This window comes from Sminthopsis crassicaudata, chromosome 3 (assembly GCF_048593235.1).
Source record: "Sminthopsis crassicaudata isolate SCR6 chromosome 3, ASM4859323v1, whole genome shotgun sequence".
Lineage (NCBI taxonomy): Eukaryota > Metazoa > Chordata > Mammalia > Dasyuromorphia > Dasyuridae > Sminthopsis > Sminthopsis crassicaudata.
In genome coordinates this window covers 265,795,344-265,821,594 of record NC_133619.1, presented here as the reverse complement: position 1 = coordinate 265,821,594, position 26,251 = coordinate 265,795,344, and the positions used below count along the sequence as shown (strand labels likewise).

Genomic DNA, 26,251 nt, shown 5'->3' with positions numbered 1-26,251 from the left:
GATGAACAGTTTCCTTTTTGAAGTCATAGGCTTTCAGGCCTAAAACCTAACAAAAAACATCTAGTGAAAGATCTATGTAAAAGGAGTAGAAACTTCTAGGAAATTTTTCTATATTTGGGCAGATGTAACTGAAAGAAGAGGAGAAAGAAGATAACTTTAGTTACCTGCCTTTACAGTGGAGGGGTAAAAATCCACTATTTTTCCTTTACTGTGGTTGCCAATATCCATTATGCTATGATAGGAGATACTATCTCTTCAGGAGAGACTCTCTTCTTTGCCCATCTTATGGCACCTTATTATTATTGAAATTCCCCACTAGTATAGCTTTGCTGTTTTATTTCTTCTTGCAACTATCAACTTCTCCTCTAGGAATTTGGATGCTGTACCACTTGGTGCATATATGTTTAGTATTGATATTACTTCATTATCCATGGTACCCTTTAGCAAAATATAGTTTCTTTCCTTATCTCTTTTTATTAGATCTATTTTTGCTTTTGCTTTATCTGAGATCATGATCACTGTCCTTGCTTTTTTTTTTTTTTAATTTTTACTTCAGCTAAAGAATAATAGATTCTGCAGAGCTCAACTTTAAAAAATAATGAAAGGGGTTAGAGAAAAAATGAAAAAAATGACCAAAAAACAAACAAATAAAAAGAACCTGATCATAGAAGGTTATTATAGTAATAGTGAAGATGAAAACACAGACTCAGAAGAGAACAACAATGTGAAAATTCACACATGCAAAGCCTCAAAGAAAAAATGCAACTTGGTCTCAGGCTGAAAAAGAACTCCTGGAGGAGTCCAAAAGAGATTTTAAAAAATCAAATAAGTGAAGTAGAAGAAAAATTAGGAAAAGAAATGAGAGTGATACAAGAAAATCATGGAGAAAAAGAGTCAACAGTTTGATAAAGAAAACACAAAAAATGGAAAAAGATATACAAAAATTTACTGAAGAATTCAGATATTATTAGAGTTAAAAAATATCTTATATAACACATATAATAATCTCTTTTTGTCTAAGAATGTAGTAATAAGATGGGAACTCAAGTCCCTTGGTTTTGCTGTTCCACAAAGTACTAAAGGAACTACTTAGTACTAAAATATTACCCTATAGTATAAAATTTCCTGAGTGCCATTAGAAAATACCATTGCTTATTCCTGCATTTGAAAAAAAAAAAAATGGCTTCGTTTCTATAAGTCAAGTTGACCTGACCTGCCGGTTTTTTTCCAAGCTCTCTATTCACATTTACATCTTGAAGAAGGACTGTAATCCTTTTCTGCCTTATATTATCTTCAAATGTAATAAGACTTAAGACCCAGTGTAAAGAAGTACATATAAAGGGGTTAGATTCCTTCTGAGGACACTCAAAGAAATAGACCAGCAAATCTCACACATTTCATAAACTACAAAGACCAAGGTCTATTCCTATTTTAGAGAGCTAAAAGCCACTGAATCTACCCCTGTGATCAAAAGCTTATGTTGTCCATTAAAAGATTAAGAACAGAGGATTTAGATCTGGAAAGGACTTGAATGATTACCTGGCCCTACCCCTCATTTTAGAAATTAGGGAATCAAGGGCACAAGAGACAGAAGTAAAGATTTGCCTGATAAGAGAGAAAGTAGCAGAACAGGATTTGAATCCAGATACATTGACTACAAATCCAGTATTATTTCCAGTGTTTTCATGCTGCTAAAATCTCTTATTGTTGATCATCTGCCAAAAAATCTTTTATAGTGTAATTGGTTACAATGGAAGGGTTTACTCACCTCTGATATGTGATACAACTCTCAGTTATATGATACAACCAAGGATAGTATTAAGGTAAGAAAACAGGGTCCTTAATTTCTCAAGAGCTTATCAATACAGTAAAGTATCAGGTGATTGATTTATTCAGCAACTTTCCTTGTAGAATAAGTGACAAACGAAGCTTACTGAAAACAAGACTATTGGCTTAAAGAAAGTTTAAAGGGAAGGTTGAGTTTTTTATTTTTCATAGAAGAGTGAAGAAGAAAGTCTATGATTCCTGTAAAGGTTTCATAAGGGAGAATTCCAGTGAGTATATTGTTTGGATAAAGACAGATTAATTGATTAAAAACATTATGAAGAAAATTAGAGTGTATCAATGAATAGAATAGGGTACAAGATGGACTAGAATTTTAAAAATTTGCAGCTAAAATTTAAAAAGAATAGTAAATTAGCTCTGTTATTCTATATGTGAAGTGGAGGTAAAGTAAAATACAAAGTCAAAAAATATCTTAAAGGCCCTACATCTTTTCAGCCATAGACTCACTCTGTGCATATTTACAGGAATGGAAAAGTCTGTTTTATATGAACAAAATTAAGTGACTTCATTCCCAGTTGGAAAACTTCAAATCTGTATTGTCAGATTATATTTAACTAGGTCTATTTTCTCTGATTTCAGTTTTGCCATCAACTTAAAAGTCTGCTTTGGAGAAGAGTAAAAGGAAAAGAGGCTAGACATTTCTATTCTGCCTTGCTTTGAGCCCCACAGCAACACCCTCATGCAATATGTTGGGAACAGCCTTTGCTGCACAAATGTTCATGAGATGTTATGTCATTTTTATACATACTTGAACTTTTATTTTGAAACTATACTTACAGGGGTAGCTAGATGATGCAATGGATAGAGCACCTACCCTGGACTCAAAAGGACCTGAGTTCAAATATGACCTCAGACACTTAACACTTACTAGCTGTGTGACCTTGGACTTACCTCTCAAAAAAGAAAAAGAAAGAAAAGAAAAGAAACTATACTTACATTGAAAAGAACCTCCCCTCCCTCATTTAAAGCTTATAGATATAAGGCTGGAAAGACCCCAGATGTCATCTAGTTTTACCCCCTCATCTTATGATGAGGATATCAAGTCCCAGGAAGATTAAATAGCTTGCCAAAGATGACACAGGGAATCATGGCAGTGGTGGGATTTGAACCCAAGCCTTCTAACTCCGGAGTCAATGTTGTTTCACTGTTTAATGTGTTTCAAAGATAACAGATTGCATTTAGAACCTTACCTAACAAATAATCAGCATTTCAACTTTTAACAAACACTGAATTTCTCATTTTGCATTCTCTAATATTAACTTGAGTCTTCACGATAACTTTAGATATAGTGTATAAGTATACTTTCAGATTTAACAAACTATCATGTATATATCTATATATGTATATGTATATATAGCTGTATATATACATGTATATGTTTATTACACATATATACACTGTTAGTATCTACTATTGATTACAAATAACCTGGCAATAGTGAATAAGAACTTTATATCTTTCTTTAGTTGCTCCTGTGTGTTTTTTCCTTGTCTCTTCCTCCCCAGATTTACATTCTCTGACCCTTATCCTCAATCCAGGTAAACATCAAAGGGAAAAGAGATGGAAGATGAAGGAGAAAGAAAATTCTGTCCTGCCATCACATTTAAGAAGCATTATCTCTTTCTACCACACAACTATAAAATGGGAATGAGAGAGAAGTCATGGAACAACTTTAGAACCTCAAATTTCATGGAATCACCCCATTAAATAAAGTGGGGCACCTCCTAAGGCTAGCACATACCTTGTAAGTTTCTTCATTGGAAGTTTTTTCTTGTCCCATTCCTTCTGATTTGTAGAGCCAAGAAAAGGAGATTGCTCAGGAAGAAGGTTTTTGGTTTCAGAGCAGTTCTTTGTCTCTATTCCTCAAAAACTACTTATACCAGCATCTTCTCATTCTTACTGCTGTCATCTGTTGTTTTCCAATTCATTCTCCCAATGCTCAAAATTACTCTAACATATTGGACTCCCCCTTTTTGAGTTTACACATTGACAATTTGTAACCTCTGAGTTATACCAGTCTTAATGAACTGGAGGGGAAGGGGTGGGTTTGCAACTAAGGGGATTGAGGCAGAACAATTAAGGAAACTGAGGCAGGACCAATTAGGGAACTGAGGAAGAACAATTTAGGGTAATTGAGGCAGAACAATTATGGAAACTGAGGCAGAACAATACAAGAGAACTGTGGCACAACAATATGACTCTTAATTGAGGGATCAGAACTGGATGGATGCTGTGGATGTTTGAAAAAGATCCCTGGAAGAGGAGGAAGAGACAGAAAGAGAAACAGAGAAGGGGGGGGGGAGGAGAGGAAGGGAGATTGAGAGAGAGAGAGAGAAGAAGGGAAGGAGAGGAGGGAGAGAGAGAAAGGGAGGAGGAAAGGCAGAGTTAGATGGATGATACGTTTCAAAGGCCTTAGAAGTCTCTTATTGGTTGGAGCCTTTTTTTTTTTTTTTTTTTTTTTGCATCTTATTTTTGTAATACTGGAGAAACTGAGCATGATAGAGATTAGAGAATATTTAATAGTTTATTAAATGGAGAGATATACTGGGACCGAATGGATCCATGTTTGGTCCCAGGGCTGAATGAGACTATAGTCTCCAAGAATCCAGCATCGAATGTGGGGTATAGATATTCTTTATAGGGAGTCAGAAACAATAATATAATGGGGAGCGGGTGGGGTGACATGATAGGAAGGCACCTGAGATGGGAAAATTATTTGATATTCTGATGGGGAAGGGTATCTGATATTCTAATAGATTGGGAGAAGCAGCATCTGATAGTCTAAAATATAAGATCTTTTACCCTTATCAATTATTCTGATGATCAAAAGGTGGTATGATAGCCTGAGGTTTGGGGCAGAATGACTGAGGTAAGGCAGTTCAAGGAGACTGTGGCATTACTGTGGCATTACAGTTTATTAAAAGAATTCAGCAGAGAAATATTGAATTCAGAGTTTTTGGGAAAAAAATCATTGGAACAATAATGAACTTTTGTTTCTCTGTTTCATTGTTTATTGAGCAACCCCTTCATTAAGGCTTTCTTTGTTATTTTAACATTTTGCCTATTCACCCTCCACTAAAACTCTTAGCACTAATCTCATTTCTTTCCCCCTCCCCCAAGCAGATTGGATAATTTCTGCCAGAACCCTTTGGTGTTTTCCCCCCTTCTAAACTTCTAGAGGGAGGAGGAAAGTGCAGAAACTTCCAGATTGGTCCTGAGTTAGCCACAGTGACCTCTGCTGGGAAAAGCTAAGAATTCTTTGCAGCCTTTGAAACCACTGACACCCTGTCTGTTAAGAGCTATTCTCCTTTCCCATACTTTCCTAACATTGCTCTTTTCTCTTTCTCCTCTTAATTTTCTATCAAGTTTGGAAAATCCATGTGCCACCCTCAAGCCTGTCCTTCTTTGTACTCTTACATGGTGATCTTGACAGCAATTATAGGTTTGGTTTTCATTTCTATTTAGAAAACTTATAACTCTTTAATCTCTCTCCTAAAATCTAGTCCATCATGCGTACTATTGCAGTAATCTGTTGGTTGGTCTCCCTGTCCCAAATTTCTTCTCATTCTATTCTATCCTCTATACAGCTGCCAAAATAATTTTCCTAAAGTGAAGCACTGATCATGTCACCCTCCTACACTATAAACTCCAACAGCTCCCATTATCTCCAAGATCAAAAATAAAATCTTTTGTTTGGCATTCAAAGGGAACATCTCAAACAACCTGCTCTCTTCTGCCCTTTTAGCCTTCTTACACTTTATTCCCCTCTAGGAACTTTACGATCCGGCAAGAATGACTTGTTCCTTGCATACAACGCTTCATCTCTTGATTCTGTGCCTGTGTCCTGGCTCTCTACCATGCTTGGAATGCTATTCCTCCTCACCCTTACCTTCTGGCTTCCCTGATCTCCCTCAGGTCTCAGGGCAAATCCCATATTTTCAAAAGTTCTTTCTCAGTTCTCCTCCTATATCCAATATATGCCCTCTGAGATCCCCTTCCATTCACAACTTACATATTTTGTATGTAGTTATTTTCTTTCTTTCTTTTTTTTTATTAATTTTTTTATTTTATAATTATAACTTTTTTTTGACAGTGCATATGCATGGGTAATTTTTTACAACATTATCCCTTGCACTCACTTCTGTTCTGAATTTTCCGCTCCTTCTCTCCACCCCCTCCCCTAGATGGCAGGCAGTCGCATACATGTTAAATATGTTATAGTATATCCTAGATACAATATATGTGTACAGACCGAATTTCTTGTTTCACAGGGAGAATCGGATTCAGAATAACCTGTGAAAAACAAAAATGCAAATAGTTCATACTAATTTCCCAGCTGATTCTGTCCATCATTGATCAATTGGAACTGAATTAAATCTTCTCTTTGTCGAAGATATCCACTTCTATCAGAATACATCCTCATACAATATTGTTGTTGAAATGTATAATGATCTCCTGGTCCTGCTCATGTCACTCAGCATCAGTTAATGTAAGTCTCTCCAGGCTTCTCTGAAATCATCCTGTTGGTCATTTCTTACAGAACAATAATATTCCATAACATTCACATACCACAATTTACCATTCTCCAATTGATGGGCATCCACTCAGTTTCCAATTTCTAGCCACTGTATGTAGTTATTTTCATGATGTCTCCTCCATTAGAATGTGAACATTTTGAAAACAGGGACAATTTTTGCTTTTATTTGTAAATCTAGCTTTTAGCACAGTGTCTGGCTCATAGTAAACACTTGGTGATTGTGTGTGTTGTCATTTGTGCTGGAAGAGGATCAAAATGAATCACTATATCGAGGACAAAGTACATTGGCTGATCAGACCAATACAAGTTTGGAAAGCTCAACCACAGGTCGGGCACAATTAGCCCATATAAACATTTTGATTTTCTTTTTGACAGCTGATAGGCTGTCCAGGTTTCACACGCATGCAACAATGAGGTCAGACATTCAGTTTGGTAGGCAGGCTGATACCTCTGCTTTCCCATACTTTCGTTTAGAAATACTAAGCTAGCTCTGGTAATAGACTTTATCACCCATGTGCACATTCCTAGAAAGTATACTGCCAAGGTAAGTGCACTTATCCACAGTATTCAATATTTCTCCATTTGTTGTAACAGAGAGTTTCAAGTTTTGATGGTATTGCTGGCTGGTAGAGAATCTCTAGGGTTTGGGTATTAATTGTCAGGCCAAAATTAGCATAAGTGACAGAATTGATTCACTCTCAGCACTGAGTGCCCAATCACCTGCAAAGAACAATATCATTCACTAACTCTCCTTTCAGTTTAGCCTTGGCTTGTAGGCTTTTCAAGTTAAATAATTTACCACCCATATGGAGTTGACCTTGATTCCATTTTTGTCCTCTTTAAAGGGGTCTGAAAATGTTGCGGAAAACATCATGTTAAAAATCAGGAGAGCAAATGCACAGTTTTATTTCACTCCATTGGTGACTGGGAAAAAGGGTGAGAGCATTGTCCATTGTCCAGAACCTGCGTAAGCATGCTGTGGTGGAGCTAGTGTACTGTGCTCATGATCCTCTCTGGCAACTAAATTTTGCCATTATCTTCTATGAATCCTGATGTCTGACATTATCAGAGAACCTGGTCAACAAATGCTGTTTACAGACCTTTCTGCTCCTGGCATTTCTCCTGGAGTTGTTAGAAAGCAAACACTATCTTGACTTATCATTGGCCCTTTCTGAAGAGAGCTCTCACCTTCCTGTTGAAGGATCAGTCTATGAAGGAGAACTCCAGCAATAATCTGGCCAGCAATGACTAGAGAGAAGACCCTCCTGCCCTCATGATTGTTATCCTTTTCTTTTATTGAGATGGATGATAAAGCATCCTTGAACCCCCGGGGGATAACCTCCTCTTGCTGTGTAACCCAAAAGATTTCAGTCAGCTTTTGTATAAATAGTGGACTCCCTGACTTGTAAACTCAGACATAATATAATTAATAGCAGGTACTTTGCTAAACAGGAGGATTCTTCTGTCATTTAAAATGTCTCTTCCATTGGAAGTTCAACTAGAGAGGAAAGCTTGTTGATTTACTCCTAGTCTGGTATCACCAATTTCTAGTTAGACATCTCTACTTGCATATCCAGTGCACACTTCAGACTTAATATATCCCAAACACAACTTGTTATTTTCCTTAATAAATCCAAGGTTCCTTTAAACTTCCTGAAATTTTCTCATTTATCATTATCATCTGTGCCTCCCTCTTCCTCACTCCTTTATGAACTAACCCTCTTCTCCCAGATATCACATTTTTTTCTTGTCCTAATTTCCTCCCTTGATAGTTTTAACTCTACAATTAATGAATTCAACCTAGTTTATCTTCTATCCTTGAATATTTTCTTATTCATCTGTTTATATCTGGTTACTCTTCGATCCTGGAACATTATAACTACTAAATCCATGGTTTATTCTCCCATTGCTTAGGAATGGCCAGTGGGAGGCAGGAGACCATTAATGGAGAGAAATGACAGTGTCGTCATATAGTATTGATGATATTATTTATTGATGATAAAAGTTTCTATTATGTAATATTTTGTGATATTACTGTATTTTCCCCAAAACTAGTTAAACCTTTTTGCCTGAATTATAGCTAGCTATAAACAAGAGGTGTTTCCAGTGAACTATACCAGGAAGGGAATTACCTGAGAATAAAAAGGAGATATATTACATAAACCCATTACATCTAGAAGCCTGTCACACTTTGGATAGGGTAAACCTTAGTCTAAAATGAAATACACTATTATGCCACACATATATATATATATATATATATATATATATATATGTTATATATATATATATATATACAGAAAGAGAGAGAGAGAGAGAGAGAGAGAGAGAGAGAGAGAGAGAGAGAGAGAGAGAGAGAGAGAGAAAGAAAGAGAGAAGTACAATTGTGTGATCTCTAACTCAATTACTTTTTGCTTGGCATATAAAATATTGGGGACAGCTAGGTGCCACAGTGGATAGAGCACTAGCCCTGGATTCAGGAGGACCCGAGTTCAAATGTGATCTCAGACACTTAACACTTCCTAGCTGTGTGACCCTGGGCAAGTCACTTAGCCCCAGCCTCAGGGGGGGGGGGGAATAAATAAACTTATCTGGCATATAAAATATTTATCTTATTTCAGAAAATTCTGTGCATTCTTATCTACTTGAATTTGGAAAATGCCTACCTTATGATGTTACTACTACTACTTTTGACTTCTATTGCTTCTATGATGACCATATGATTCTGAGTTATTGAAAACTAAGCTCTGATCCCCAGGTCTTTATGAATATAAAGTTTTTGAGCACTAGTCTTAAGATGGACTTTGTGTGTAATCTTTTAAGACCAGGATTTGAGAAGTTCTTTATCAAAAGGCAGGCCCACTAAGGGTGATTACTATTTTTTGTCACAGCAACACATGAAACTCTCAGCAAACATATGGGATGTGTGTATGTGAGGAGGTAGGTGGGTTGTGATCCATATTGGTGTAGGGAATTTCCTCACTTATGAAAAAAAGTCTTTAAAGAACTGAAGCATTATGGCAAAATAGTTATGCCTTCACACTTCCTGAAAGGAACCCACAATATCCTGAAAACAAAGAAACAAGATGAGTGTAACTAGGCATGAGAAAGTGCACCCAGTCAAAAATATCCTGTCGCTTGAAGCATTCTGAGTTTCTACTGAAATCTGAGTCTATTTAATGCTGGGAAAGTTCAACTTCCTTGTTCAAAGCTAGGCTAATAGCATGGTTTACAGGACTAATGGATATCAAATACAATCGTTCTTACCCAACAAGATTTTTTTTTAATGAAATGAATATAATTGAATCAGTGACATATGTGTAACCCTTGAACTCCCAGATTTCTGTCCAGGCAGTGCTGTCATAGAGATATCTGATTCTAGACATGGTTGACAAAGCCTATCCAGGAATTGATCAATTTGATAACATTTTTCAAAGCTCCCTATCTCCTAATAATGTTAATCTTTGATCCTTTAAGTCCTCCTCTGGAAGGAGTTGTATATCACTGGGTGTTCCACTGACAGCAATAGAGAGAGGGCCAATCAGTTTTATATGATAGTAAGCAGTGAATGACAATGGGATTTCTTTTTGCTACGGAACGTAAAAATGCCCACTCTCCTGCCACTGGAGTGTCACTCTACTGTTCGTTAGGGACTGTGCATGTGCCTGCTCCCCGTCAGACATTGTTGATGGGATCTATCTCTCCCAGCTGCCTGTTCTGCCAAGATTAATTGCTCTCTTCTTTTCTGGGGTAAAATAATTGCTACTTCTCAGACCTGAGTTCTTCTGTCCTTTGATGGGACAGAAAATATTCTTAGACTGGAGTGTTATCACACTGCCACTTTGAGAGGACTGAAATCTGCTGGTCTAAGACAGGGCTGACTCTGCTCCCTTATCAAAGAGTTGCTAGGGGCCAGATGCTGTTGCCTACCTGTGCTTAGCAGAGTTCTTACTATAGTAAGATGCTCTTACTATTAGGGACTCTGACCTCCTGTGCTGGAGTTTGATGCTGCAAGCCTGAACATCACTGCGTAAGGCTGGTCCACAACAAGTGATGAGGTCAGGAACTGCCAGACAGAAAGAATCACATAAATTCAAGGGACCTAGCTAATCACTCCAGGGCTTCAATTCTTTTTCTCAGGCATCATCCTCTCCAATACACAAAAGCCTTCCTGATGCCAGTTGACTCTCACCGAAGGACACAGAAACTAATATCTCAAACTCTTAAAACTTCCATTAAGATTAGGAATGTCTAGCTAGAGATCCATTTATACCTAGGGAAGGAGTCTATCTATAGACAAGTGTTCTAAAAACATTCCAGTGAATTATTTGGAATAAAAATTATTAAATTGTCTTTTGGTTTTTTTTTTCTTTGTATCAGCATTTAATACAATATGCTGTAGTCAATCTATACTGTTGCTACACTAAATTTTGGAGGTATAAAATTTAAAAAAACAAAGTTTTCTGGGGAAATATACATTCTACTAGTGGAAAAACATAAATAGATGAATATATATATATATTTTTTAACAAGGAGAGATCAATTGCAGAAATATAGGAAAATCTTTCTGTAGGATATAGCAACTAAGCTGAGCCTGGAAGAAAGGTAAGGAAATAAAGGAGTGAATTTTAGTCATGGGGACAACCTATGTAAAAACATCGAAGTAGGAAATGTAATATTGAGCTTGGGGAAATCAAAGTAGCTACTTTGGCTAGAAAATAATACGTATAAAGATAGGTAATATGAAATGTCTTGAAAAAGAAATTGAAGCTCAAATGTGAAGGCTTTAAATACCAAGCTGAGTTCATATTTTATCTTAGATGCAACAGGGAGCCTGCTGAATAGTCAACTATTTTTGAACATTTTCTCATGGATGCCCCACAGCTATTTCAGAGATGTCCAAATAACTTATTTTCTGCCTCCACAAACTCACTCTTCATCTTAACTCCATCATCTTAATCACTTAAAATGAATCTTGGAGTCATCCTTCATTCCTCTCCTCCTCTCCTCCTCTCCCACCTTCCTACCAACCCTGAACCCTTCCCCCATGCTTAATCAGTAGCCAAGTCTTGTAGATTCTCCCTCCACAATAATATCTTTCTTATCTATTCTTTCGTCTTCATTCAAAGGACTACCACCTTAGCTCTGGCCCTCATCCACTTTCAAGTGAATTATTGCATTACTCTTCTAATTGTTTTTTTGGCTTCCATTGTTTTTTTCTCTGCATGTCATTCCTCAAATAGCTGCCAAATTGGTTATTCTTAAAAGCATAGGTCTGACCATATCACCTCTTTGCTCAAAGAGATCTAGTGGCTAGCTCTGTATTGGATCAAACATGAATTTTGCTGTTTGACATTTAAAGCAATTTACATTTTTGGTTCTAGCCTACCTTGACACATTTGTTATACCCTACTTCTTTTCCCCCTTTATAGCAAGTCAAAGCGGCCTTTTTGCTACTCCTCATATACAACATCCACCTCCCAAACAAGTCTCCATAGTTTGTCCCCTCCTTGCCTACAATGTACTTCCTTACCTCTATTTACCTTTGTTATCTTTTGCCACATCTCAATTCATGTTCTTCTGCATGAATCATTTCCTGATCTCCTGAGCTGTGGGTTTCTCCCTCTCCCAGAACATACACACACACACACACACACACACACACACACACACACACACACATAGACACACATCCTATTTTCTCTACCAGACTATATGCATTACATATAGGAGTTGCTTGATTAATATTGATTGATTGTTGATTGATTGGAGAGTGACATGGTCAAAATTTGTATTTGAAGAAAATTATTTTGTTACCTACATGACCTAACTCAGGCCAGCACACTGTGAGTTCAGGATAGAGGGGTAAGTATGAGGTACTTGAAGGTCATGCAGCAGTTTTTAAAAAGAGATATATTTTCTTTAAAAAGGAAATTTAACAAACATACTCCAGCACTTGGCTTGGGCAGATGTGTCCCCTAACCCAATATTGTCTTCATATGGAAATACATCTGCTCATCAGGGTGTGGTGATTCTTGAAATCTTGAGATATCTGCCAAATCTGGAGAACTGGACTTTGATTGGACTCGGAATATATACTTAGGAGATTAGGAATTCACTTCAAAATGGCCAGAGGCTGTGTTAAGGAAAGATCTTTTTAAGGCTTAGGACACCTCCCCATCAGAATCTTTTGCCAATCAATTCCTAAGGATTGCTTTGTTGACTTTTAGGGGGGAAAAAAATCTAGCCTAATTATATTGTAGTGAGGGAGGGGCAGGGGAAAGGAAATCTAGATATTAGTCCAATTACAACATATAAAGAGTGGATTAGAGAGGGAGAAATTTAGATCCAGGAAAATATTTCAATGTGAGAGGTGTGAAGGATCAGAACTAGGATGATGACCATGTAAGTATAGAGAAAGGTATTTATTCAAGAAATGTTGCAAAGATAGAATCAACAAAAATTTTGGCAACTGATTGGAAGCATGAAAAAGAGTAAAGATAATTGTATCTGTTTTCATGGTTGCATACAGGTAGACTGGAAAAATAGAGATGAAATAAGTACCATTGAAGTAAGTTTAGAAGAGTTTTGGGGGCAAATGTAATGAGTTTTGTTTTGAACTTGTTCAATTTGAGGGGCAGCAGGACAACAGGGTGGAGTTATATGGTACACAAGTGGTGATATGGAGCTAGAGTGTAGGAGAGAGATTAGAGATAAATGTACAACCGTAAATATTTGGGAGTTTTTTGAAGAGAGAATATAACTGAACTCATGGGAGATGATGAGATCTTTATAAGAAAAAGTGTGGGGAGGAAAGTAGATGGTTCAGGATAGAACAAGGAAAGGCCACGTTTAATGGGCTGGAGATGGTTGATGATATAACAAATGAGACTGAGGAGAGGTCAAATAGGAAAGAAAAATGTCAAAATGGAGCAAGGGGAGAAAAAGCCAAGGGAGAAGAGAATAACTATGAATGAGGAGTCAGGAGGATAAATGTTGCAGAAAGGTCAATGCATTTAGCATTGGATTTGGCAATTAAGAAAGTATTTGGTAAAAAACAGTTTCATTGGGATGGTGGAGGCCAAAGTTAGATTGAAAGACATTGAGAAATGACCTTGAGATTCTATCGCTAGGTTTCTATCACAATGAAGCCATTGAACATTTCTTAAAAATAAAATAAATTGGATTAAAAATACAAAATATACATATTTTTAAAAGTTCAAGGACCCCAGAGTAAAAGCCCCTATACTATGGGATAAAGATATGAGTCAGACAATAGGAGAAAGTCTTCTTTCTTATTTTAGTGGTCAGGTTCCCTCAGTCCTGAACTCTTGTCTATTCAAGACACAAGCTGCATCGATATAGTAGGAGAGGCTTATTGAGAAAGTCTAGGTTAGATCATCTTTAGAAATCTTCAGTAAGAGAACAAATACATATATTTAGAGTTTATTACATATCCTGTATTTCAAGGAACCTTTTTTAAAAAAGATCAAACAACTTTCTTGTATAATTTATATGTTTACATACTAGATCTGATGCTATCTTAAGGTATATTCCAGATAAAAAACCTATTATTCTAGACATAGAGGAGTACAAGTGTCCTTTGGATTAAATCCAATAATGGATTTGATCCATTAAACACAAAGAGAAGTAAAGACAGATTGGTAAGATTTATTTATTTTTAAATTCTCATCTAATTATACTCTGTATATTTGCATTGGAAATGACTGATTAAAGAGACTTCATACTTCTGTTATATTGGGAATAGGTCTACCATCTAAGATAGTCATGACAAAATTCAAAGATGGATGAGCAGCTCTGAAAAGGACACATCAAGCCTTTATACGGAGATATCAGTCCTTCTTGAACACCTCGTAAAATTCACAGATATATAAATATATATATAACACATGTATATGTTACATAGACATACCACTCACGTAAATTAAAAGTACATAGGTATACTCATGTATTTGTAATTTGTCATCTAAAATTACAAATCATCATTTGTAATTTATCAGTGTAATTTACCATTGTCTTACCTCATTGATCTAAAATAGGATAGTCCTATAAGTAATGAATAACATCTAGTTGTCCAGTGTTGTTTCCTCCTTCTTCCTCCTCATTCCCACTTTGTGACCTCTGTTTAATCACCACTAATATTTAAATAGTTAATCTAGTGCTAGATGTAAAGTTTCCAAACAATGTATTAATCTCTAAGTGACTTTACAGTGAGTGACCTTGACATTACTATTTGGTAAAAAGAAAACTTTTTGCATTTTTTATGAAAACTGAATTGGTCTTGGTCTGTTAGAAAAATGTAAAGCATTCACCAAGGAAGCCAGTATCTATTTTTATCATTATGCTTCATTATATTTGGGATCCAAAAATTCACTGAAAAATGTGAAATCAATTACAGAAGTTTAAAAAATGAGTTTACTTGAAAGGTGTTTGCCAACAGGTTAAAAAAAAATGGAAAATTCTACTAAAAGTCATAATGTTGTGAGGGCTAAAGATTAACTTTTCTTTTATTTATTTATTCATTTATTTTTTATTTTCAAGACATATGCAAGAATAATTTTTTCAACATTGACTCTTGAAAAACCTTGTGTTCCAATTTTTCCCCTCTTCTTCCCATCCTCTCCCCTAGATGGCATGTAATCCAATGTATGTTAAAACATGGTAAAATATATATGTTAAATCCAAAATAGGCATACATATTTATATAATTATCTTGCTGCACAAGAAAAATCAGATCAAAAAAATGAGAAAGAAAATAAAAATCAAACAAACCACAACAAAAAGAGTGAAATGCTATGTTATAATCTACCCTCAGTTCCCACAGTCCTTTCTCTGGGTATAGATGACTCTCATTATCAAAAGATCATAAAAATTAACTTTTCAATGTTGATAAATTGATTCAAACTATAAACTTCAACCATAGTAACAGATAACCAAGAGTCAAAGTTATCAAATACTTATTAAATATCTCTGGGTAAGGTAATAACCATTTTTGTTATTATGTGAGTCCAAATAAAGTTGTTGAACAATTCAAGAAGCCTGGAATTATCTTAATTTTTTCCTCCCCTCACTCAAAAGGAAGTCTTTTCTGAGAGCTTTACCTCCCTATCATAGAACCAAAAGATTGCTGTCAGAGAGCTAAAATTCTATGAGAAGCATTTACACTATCTAGTCCAATATTTATTTTTTTGAGTGGTAAGTTTGGTTCTTCAGGAAAGCAAACTATTAGAGCAAGTTGGCTTGGAATTAACCAATGATTACGTTACAGAAGTAGTAAATCAAATATTTTCCAAAGAATTGAAGTAGGTAGAAGGCCTTAAAAATTTAGGAGACAGGATGAAGTCTGCTAGGATTAAGTACCTACTATGTTCCAGGTATTGTGCTTAATACAAAGAAGTTTCAAAAGCCAGTCCCTGCTTTCAAGGAATTCATATTCAGTGGAGGAAAGCAGAGGGCAAGAATCATTAGGAAAATATATACAAATAAGATATCTATTAATATAAGATATACTGGGGATAATCTAATTATTTTTGTTTAGATGTGTATGATTGTTCTTGATGCTGTGGAGTTTTCTTGGCAAAGATAATGGAGTGATTTGCTATTTCTTTCCCTTTTTCATTTTATAGATGAGGAAATAGGGCAAACAGGGTTAATTTGTTCAAGGTCACATAGCTAGTAAGTATCCAAGGGCAAATTTGAACTCAGGTTTTCCTGACTCCAGTCCAGGTATTTTATTCACTGTGCTATCTAGCTAATCTCATAAGAGGCACTAAGATTGAGTGGTCTTGGAAAAACTTTTTGTAAAAGTTGGACTTTAGACTTGAAAGTGATGCTTGGCTTCCCTAAGCTGTACATTCTAACTCTTAAATTAAACCATATCTGAGACCTTTAAATATACACTCTAAAATTAGACTATTTGGGATTGGTAGTTATTGGTATGGGTGTGCTCTCCCCTTAAGAGAAAATCTACTATAATGAAAATAGCATTGGATGCAGATGCAGAAAATACTCTTTCTGTTCCTACCTCTATCACTAACTAGATGTGTGACCTTCAAAATAAATCACTTTATTTTTTTAGAGTTCAATTTCCTCATCTAGGCCAGATTGGCTTGCTTCTTATGAGATAATATGTGTAAAGCAAAGTGCCTGGCACTTAGAAAGTACTTAATAAATGCTTATTTACTTCCCTTCTGATGTCCCTTTATTTCAAATACTCTGTGACTTCAGTGATACTTCTTTCTATCAGTCATTCAACTGGAATTTCATTCTTGGTACTCTTAAGAGAGCTTTGAAACCAGGGAAGTTCAAATTGGGAGATAGAGAGATGAGGAGAGGGTAATATCTGAAATATCAGCCAGGAGAAGCAAAGAGGAAGGAGAAGGTAGACATTTAGATGGAATTAAGTCTTGCTGGTAATTAGATGTCTCTTGAGTCCCTTATACAAAAGATACCCAGGAAAATTTTCTAGAAATTTTAGGGAACTTGGCAGGAATCCACATATTACTATATAAAAGTAGTTGAGTAAGATAGATTCAATATCTCAAGAAAAAGTAGGGGTGGGTGGGTCCTGCCATTATAAATATATTAAAACCCTCAAATGCTCAAGAGATTGAATCATCAGCTAATGACCAAGTAAGCCTAATTTAAAATTTATTATGAGTCAATCATGAGGGCTAGTAATACAATGACAAAGACCTTAAGATCTTGCTTTCAGAAAGAATAAAAGAAAAAAGAAAAGAACTTTGCAGTGACATGCAGAGAGTGTACTATGTTTACTTTTCAACCAGTATGTATTCACAAAGTAAATCTTGGTTTTCCTCTTACAGGACACAGTGAAAGGGCTAGACTAATGCCTATCTGCTTTTCAAGTTATCAGGGAGAAGAATAGAAGAACTGTTTGAGGAGAAAATAAAAAAACCAAAGGCATCTGATAAGACAGAAGGTAATCCTAAATTGTGTAAGGAGTTTGGAAGGTAGAAGAATGTGACAAAGGAGAATGGGAAGAAGTAACATTGAAAATTCTTAACTAAGAATTCTTAACTTATTTTGAGGCTTTTCTCTTAGAATATACAATCATTTAATAATGGAAGAGATAAATATTGGTGGTTGTTAACTTTCTTCTGAAGAGTACTGAGACAACTATTTGTTGCTTTGAAATAAATAATAAAGAACTCTGCTATCTTCCTGGGGCAGGTATCTAAGATAAAATGAAAAATTTACTGAGATATGCCAAACCTGACAATCCCTATCAACTTCTGATGATTTATGTAGGAATAAAGGATAATTATAAGAAGCATCCCAGAAATCATTATTCAGTATTTGAGAAGTTCTACAAAGCTTAGGGGCACAGGAGGTATTTTCCTCATTGTGTTGATTGAAGAGAGGGGTTTCAAAGAAGAAAGGCAAATTTTGAAAGTGAATACAAGATTTAAAAATTTCCCAAAAATTGTATTCAGATTTCTGGCACACAGTTTAAAATATAGCTTTTGGCTAGGGATGAGGTATAAGAGACAATAAAAATAAACACATATGTAACTTCCTACTCAAATTCTATCATTTTCTCCTTCTTGCAAAATTTAACCAGATAGAAACTTAGGCTATAAAAGGTGGAGAAGGAGGGATCAAATTCAGTTTATAGTTAAAAGTTTATATGTAGTATACATCAAGCTTCAGAGTTCAGTCATAATAGAAAGTGCTGAAGACAGGGCAAGATGAGAGTAGAGAGAAGGGTTGTGATGTAGGATAAGGAGTTGAGGTGAGACTGTTCATGAATTGGACACCAGCCCAAAGATTGCTTGTTTCTGGACTTGCAGCTGATTTCTCTTGATAAAACTTTAATAGAAAGTCTGTATGCCCTTAACAGGAACAGTCTTAAATGTGAGTCATGAATATATGGGGTGGGAAAAGCTAGATTTATGTCCAGAAGCCAGTGTCTGACTGCAGTTGCATGGTATAGACTCTATACCATATACTCTCTATATATACTATAGAATATTTGAATAAGGACAACATATTGAGAAATGGCAGCAATATTGTCTCAGTGGATGTTATTGATTACCTTTACAGGAAAACAAAAAAGGAAACAGACAAAAATGCCAAGGATCAGATCATAAATCTGGTACAAAGTCATGATAAGATGGTGATGGAGAAGCTCAATTGATTAGGTGCCAATTAGAATTCTCTTTGTTAAAAGTAGGATAGTTGGCAAATTTTTGATTTACTTTGATTATAATTTTGTTCTTTTTAAAAAAAATAATTTTATTCTTTAAAAAATTAAAGGATCAACCAGGAAAACAATCATTTTGGATCTGATTTTTTTTTTAATTTTCAATAGTATTTTATTTTTTTGTAAATTTAGTAATTTAAAGTTTTAAAAAACTTTGTGTTGCAAATTTTTCTCCCTTCCTTCCTTCCTTCCCCTCTTCCTCAATACAAGAAGTAGTCTGATGTAGGTTAAATATGTGCAATTCTTTTATTTTTTTTTATTAAAGATTTTATATTTCAAAACATGCGCAGACAATTCTTCACCATTATCTTTTGCAAAACCTTGTGTTCTGATTTCTCCCCCTTCCCCCATGTCCTCTCCTAGATGGCAAGTAGTCCTATATATGTTAAACATGGTAGAAATATATGTTAAAGGCAGTATATGCATACATATTTATATAACTATCATGCTGTAGAAGAAAAATAAAATCAAACCAGTTAAAAAAAAAAGAGGAGCAAAATAAAATACAAGCAATTACCAAAAGATTGAAAATGACATGTAGTGATCCACACTCAGTTCCCACTCTGGGTATAGATGGCTCTCTTCATCACTGAACAATTGGAACTGGCTTGAATCATCTCATTGTTGAAGAAAGTCGTGTCCATCAGATTACAAAATCTTGTGTTCCAATTTCCCCTCTTCCCTTTACCCCCTCCCCTAGATGACAAGTAATCCAATATATGTTAAACATGGTAAAAATATATGTTAAATCCAATATATGCATACATATTTATACAATTATCTTGCTGTACAAGAAAAATCAGATCAAAAAGGAAAAAAATGAGAAAGTTAAATTCAAGCAAATAATAACAAAAGAAGTGAAAATAGTATGTTGTGATCCACCTTCAGTTTCCACAGTCCTCTCTCTGGGTGTAGATAGTCTCATCATCACAAGATCATTGGAATTAGTCTGAATCATTTCATCGTTGAGAAGAGCCTTGTCCATCAGAATTGATCATCATATAATCTTGTTATTTCCATGTATAATAATCTCCTGGTTCTATTCATTTCACTTAACATCAATTTATATAAATCTCTCCAGGCCTCTTTGAAATCATCCTCCTGATCATTTCTTATAGACTAATAATATTCTATAAAATTCATATACCATAATTTAGCCATTTTCCAATTGATGGGCATCCACTCAGTTTTCTGGTAAATATCTTAAACTCCATATAGCTAGAGTATAACACATTTTTTTTTCTCTCTCTCAAACTATCCCTCTCACAAACTGCACATTTTTTTTTTTCTTTTTAGACGCTAGCACCATCTTTCCAGCCACATAGGGTCATAATCTCAGCATTACCTGGGCTCCTCATTCTTCCTGCTCCCACATACTCAGTCAGCTGTTAAATCTTGTTAACTCTTATCTCCCTAATATCTTTCATACTTATCCCCTTTTCTCCTGTGATAAGAATGGTGTTTTGTATCCTGATTACTACATTCACTTAGTTGGTGCTTCTTTTAATGGCAGTGTTAATATGGATAGATGGGTAAGACACTGGCAAGAAGCTTCCTTTAAATTACTAAATTTGTGTTACTCCTGATGCTGCTGAGGGAGGTGGGAAGGCTTCTTTTTTCTCCTTTCCTTTTCATCACTATTACTTTGTGCTCTCTTTCCCAGACTCTCTGGAGGCCCTGTCTGTAAGCATGTGCTGAGCTGGTCCCTTATGGGATAGAAAGGCCATTTGGCTGCCTGGTTATTTCCCCCACTATAAAGAAATGCATTATTTATTTATTTATTTTTAACTTCCATTTAAAAACAAAAAGTTGAGTTCTCTCCCTCTCACCTGCCCTTCACTTACCTTTTAAGAAGGCAAGCAATGTAATATTGTTGATACATGGGAAATAATGCAAAACATTTCCATATTGGTCACATTTTTAAAAGAAAGTAAGAAAAATAAAGTGAAAAATTATGCTTCAAGCTACATTTAGATTTCATTAGTTCTCTTTATGGGAGAGAATAACATTTTTATCATTTTGGAATTGTCTTGGATCACTGTATTGATCAGAGTACCTAAATCTTTCACAATGGATCATTGTTACAGCAATATTACAGTGTTCTTGTGATTCTGCTCATTTCACTTTAAATCAGTTTATATAAGTCTTCCCAGGTTTTTTTTGAAACTATTTTGCTCATAATTTCTTACAGCACAATAGCATCCCATCACAATCATATACCACAACTTTTCAGCCATTGTCCAATTGATGGGCATCCCCTGAGTTTCCCATTCTTTGCCATTACAAAGAGCTGCTATAAAATTTTTGTATATATAAATCCTTTTCTTTTTACTTTGATCTCTTTCAGATACAGACCTAGTCCTGGTATTGCTGAGTCAAAGAGTAGAAACAATTTTAGAGCACTTTGGTCATAGTTCTATATCATTCTCCAGAATAGTTGGACTATCATACAATTCTACCAAGAGTGCATTAGTATCCCAATTTTTCATTATCCCCTCCAGCATTTGTCATTTTCCTTTTCCTATCATCTTAACCAATCTGAAAAGTATGAGATAACATTTCAGAGTTGTTTTACTTTGTATTTCTTTAATCAATAGTGATTTATTCTCTTGTCCCAACTTTTTTTTTTGATATGTGTCAATAAAAAAATAAACTACTTTTGCCTTCTAAAAAAGCAAAAACAAAACCAAAAAAAGCTGTGATAATGAAAGAGCTATATACCAGGAGCCCAGCTGTCCTATGCCTATCTTGTGGTGGTACTCTGATAGAAGAAAACAAATCAATTTGTGTCTATCTTAGTCCACAGATGCATCCTGATTCTTACAATGGGTTCCCATACACTCCCACTTGATGCCAAGGCTGAGCCCAACATACCCAGCAAGATTAGCACTCAAGACAACCCAGGAGGAAGAAACTTGAGGACTTGGTTGCTGTGTCATTCAGTCATTTTACTTGGTTTGATTCTTTGTGACTGCATTTGGGGTTTTCTTGGCAAAGATATTGGAGGGGTTTGCCATTTCCTTCTCTAGTTTATTTTACTGATGAGGAAACTAAGCCAAACAGGGCTAAAAGTTAATAAGTGTCTGAGGTCATATTTGAACTCATGAAGATGAGACTTTCTGTCTTCAGGACTGTGTCACTTACCTTGCTTTTGGCAAAGTCTTGGGTGAAGGATAGTATGCCATCATGATCTTAGTCCAGGTACTGACAACTTCTAGGGATTATACAATTAAAACCCTGGAGAAAAACCATATAATTAAAGGGAAGGTACATTATGTTACTAATGAACAAGAGGGTATGTTCTGCTTGGACTACGCTTCCTTTGTCAAGCTTTACTTCATTTTTTAGGACAATAAAAAACTATATTTTGGCCTCAGCTATACCTCAAATGGAAACCTACTAAACTATATCCAGAAACTGGATCCTGTGGGTTGAGCCCTGTGCCTGATTTTAATTCTGCAGAGATAGTGCTTGCCTTGATATATTTTCATTGGAAGGAGATTATTCACAGAGACTTGAAATCCAAGAACAATAGATTCAAATTACAGACTTTATAGTAAGCAAGCCAGGACTAACTCCTTCATGGGCACAGCACAATATGTCATATGGAAACTTTTCATGGAGAAAGGTGCACATAAGAGTTCAAACCTGTAGTCTCTAGGGTGTGTAACATACCACTTTATATCAGGGATGCTGCCACCAAGCTTGAAATGAGTATTTTACATTCCAGAAAATCACTAAGCTATCATATGACTTTCCAGAACAATTTTTTTCTGAAGACAAAAGGCCTTGTGTGAAAGCCTCTGTTTTTAGAATCTACAAATTGATTAGGCTGTGAAGAAATGGGGAGCAATGGAGCCTTGAAAGCCCACCAATTCTTTGAATATATCACCTGGGATAATCTACATCTTAGTCTCTACATCTGAAGATGAAAATGACTTTGGAAAATGATGTTCTCCAGAACTTGGGATCACTTTCATCTTCTTGTCTTCTGTTGGATGCCACGGAGCCAAGCTCACTGCAGAGGTCCACTGATCATGTAGAGAACTACATTCATGATCTGGATGAGAATTTTTTGGAACTAGATCTGTAATTTTTCTGAAGAGGAGAAAAGACTTCTTATTGAAGAAATAGGCTAATGGGAACCCGTGACATCAATTTGTAGACAACAATTTAATAATTAAAATGGGCCCACTAGATAAGCCATAGGGCTTCTTTGTCTGTCCTCATCAGTTACTTCTCACAGAAAGACTTCACCTATGATGCTATATAGATCCTGTTGGCAAAGTCCTGAAAGGAGAAATCCCTTGATCTCCACAGTTGTGGTTTGAAGCAAAGACTTTTAAAGACCTTTTTTTGTTCACATGTGTGATAGTATCTATCACCTAATGGACCTAAATGGGAATGCTCATAAGTGAGGACAAAAAATCCAGGAAGTTTGTCAGGGCAGATTCTGGGGTCACCCCTAAGCTGCTATCTAGGAAAGCGTAACCCAAAGGGCTTAGCATCCTGCCCATAGCTCCCTGCATCAACACATGGGCTTTGAAGCTCCTAAGAAGGAACCTAAATTGCTAGTCCTGCACACAAATGAGAATTCCAGGCCATGTGCCAGTGTTTCACTGCTTTTGTCCACCCTACCTTATTTCCCCACCTGTCTCTGTCTCAATAACCATTGATGCTTAAGGGTTTTTAATGCCTCTGCTGTACCTTGATTTTAATTAATGTCTGTCTTTGCCTTCTTTCACAATATGACTAATATGGAAAAATATTCTGAATGATTGCACATGTATAACCCATATCAAACTGCTTAGTACTTTGGGGAAGAAAGAAAAAAGGAGAGAGAAGGACAGAATCTGGAACTCTTTTAAGTTTAAAAAAATGTTAAATATTATCCACATATAATTGGGAATATTATTGATTTATTTTCCCCTTGTAAACTGTTTCTCTTCTTATTTTAGTTGTATTGTTTATAGTTTGTTTAGGAAAACTATTTTTATATAACAAAAATTTACCATTTTATCTTCTATGATTCTATCTCTAGTTTGGCCAAAAATGCTTCTTCCCTCATTCTTAGTTCTGAAAAGTAATTTCTTTTTCTTTCTTGTAATTTGTTTATAACAATGACCTTTTCATATCTAGGGTATGTGTCCATTGAGGGGTTATCTCTATATATGGTATGAGGTATTGGTCTAACTCTAATTTATGCCATAGTATTTTCTAGTTTTTGTCCAAAACTGAGTTCTTACTCTGGTTCATATCACAGTATCTTAGGTTTTTTAACTTCTTGGCTATCTTGATATAGGAAGCAAAAACTTAATTCAGACTAAATGCCATCAAAAGTATGATCATTTATATTGTGGATATGGCTTCTATTTCTGTAATCATGACATTTATGAACTGCATTTGACTATACTCCTATTTAAAGAAGATTATATTATTTTATGTTTTTATAATTTTCATTAAGCTCCTCCTCCAGTTGCTAGGGTGGTTTTAATATTATTTAAGTAGTGAAAAGTTCCATTGAAAAATTTGGGGATTTTGCCACTAAAAAGTAGGATGTAACAAGAGGTTTTTTTGGTTTTTCACCATGGAAACTACATTAATTTTGCTGCTTATTCTTTCAGTGGTCATAATGAGGATGTAAACAGTGGGGAGGACACTGGGGTCATTACTAAAGAATTTGAATCCATAGTTTCTGAAAATGCCTATGATTCTCCTGCTACTATGACTATGACTTAAATGGCCTCCTTCCATTCTTTCTCTATAATCTTTGCTACTTTACTCTTGAAGTGGAGAGAGTGGCTGGTCTGAAGATGGAAAGACCTGGTTTATATTTGGCCTCAGATACTTACTAGCTTTTGCTTCTGGGAAAATCAGTTAACTGTTTGCCTCAGTTCTCTCATCTCTAAAATGAACTGGAGAGGGAAATGACAACCATTCCAATATTTTTACTGAGGAAATAAGTCTGACACAAATGATCAGGACCACCACCACCACCTTACTCTCCTTTCTCTGGTCTCTCTAGAGACTTATTTGGTCCTTTGAGATGGGAAGGTCATCGATCTACCTTACTGCTTAAATCTCTTTTATTAATTAATTAATTAATTAATTTTTATAATCATAACATTTTCTTTGACAGTACATATGCATAGGTAAAATTTTTTTTAAACAACATTATCCCTTGTACTCCCTTTTGTTCTGAGTTTTTTCCCTCCTTCTCTCCACCCCCTCCCCTAGATGGCAGGCATTCCCATACATATTAAATATCTTATAGTATATCCTAGGTACAATATATATGTGCAGAAGCGAATTTTGTTGTTGTTGTTGTTGCAAAGGAAGAATTGTATTCGGAAGGTAAAAATAATCTGGGAAGAGAAACAAAACAAAACAAAACAAAAAACAATGCTCACAGTTTACACTCATTTCCCAGTGTTCCTTTTCTTGATGTAGCTGATTCTGTCCATCATTGATCAACTGGAATTGGATTAGCTCTTCTCTAAATTGAATATATCCACTTCCATCAGAATACATCCTCATACAGTATCATTGTTGAAATGTATAATGATCCCCTAGTTCTACTCGTTTCACTCAGCATCAGTTGATGTAAGTCTCTCCAAGCCTCTCTGTATTCCTCCTGTTGGTCATTTCTTACAGAACAATAATATTCCATAACATTCATATACCATAATTTACCCAACCATTCTCCAATTGATGGACATCCATTCATTTTCCAGTTTCTAGCTACTACAAAAAGAGCTCCCACAAACATTTTGGCACATACAGGTCCCTTTCCCTTCTTTAGTATTTCTTTGGGATATAAGCCCAGTAGTAGCGTTGCTGGATCAAAGGGTATGCACATTTTGATAACTTTTGGGGCATAATTCCAGATTGCTCTCCAGAATGGTTGGATTCTTTCACAACTCCACCAACAATGTATCAGTGTCCCAGTTTTCCCACAGCCCCTCCAACATTCATTATTATTTGTTCCTGTCCTTTTAGCCAATCTGACAGGTGTGTAGTGGTATCTCAGAGTTGTCTTAATTTGCATTTCTCTGATCAATAGTGATTTGGAACACTCTTTCATATAAGTGGAAATCTGCTTAAATCTTAAAAAGACCCAGTCAAGTGGGAATTAACTTCAGAGGATGCACTTGAGCTCCTGAAGTTTCTGGGAAATATTTTCATGAGTTTTCATTGTGGTAGAGGGAAGTAGCATTTTATATTCTTTTAATTTTGAGATTGACTCTTTCCATCCTTAATTGGTAAAGTGATTTTATTGTATTTTATGGGATACAAATGCTTCATCATATTTTAACACTCTAGCCTAAATTTTTGGACTGGCCTGGCTTAGATCTGACATAGATTTTTCTCTCCTCTATTCAATTACTCTAGTTCAGATCCATATCATTCCTTTCCCCTAGACTTTCTACAACCTCCTGATTGTCTTTTTGTCTTCACTTTTTCCACTTTAGAACTTGTCCTTCACAGTTTCCAAAGTAGTATTTCTAAAGCATACATATGATTAAAGGTGTGCTTGTAAATGTTTGATAGTTGTCTTTCCATCAAGAAAAAAATATAATTGTGGCCTGCTTTGAACTAACTCTGGCATACTTCTGGGTCTT

General features: G+C 35.6%; 1 pseudogene; it reads left to right on the top strand.

The window, feature by feature from the left end:
* The window catches only part of LOC141562016 (3-phosphoinositide-dependent protein kinase 1 pseudogene), a 44,513-nt pseudogene extending 21,403 nt beyond the window's left edge, over window positions 1-23,110 (top strand).
* The last annotated feature ends 3,141 nt before the right edge of the window (window positions 23,111-26,251 follow it).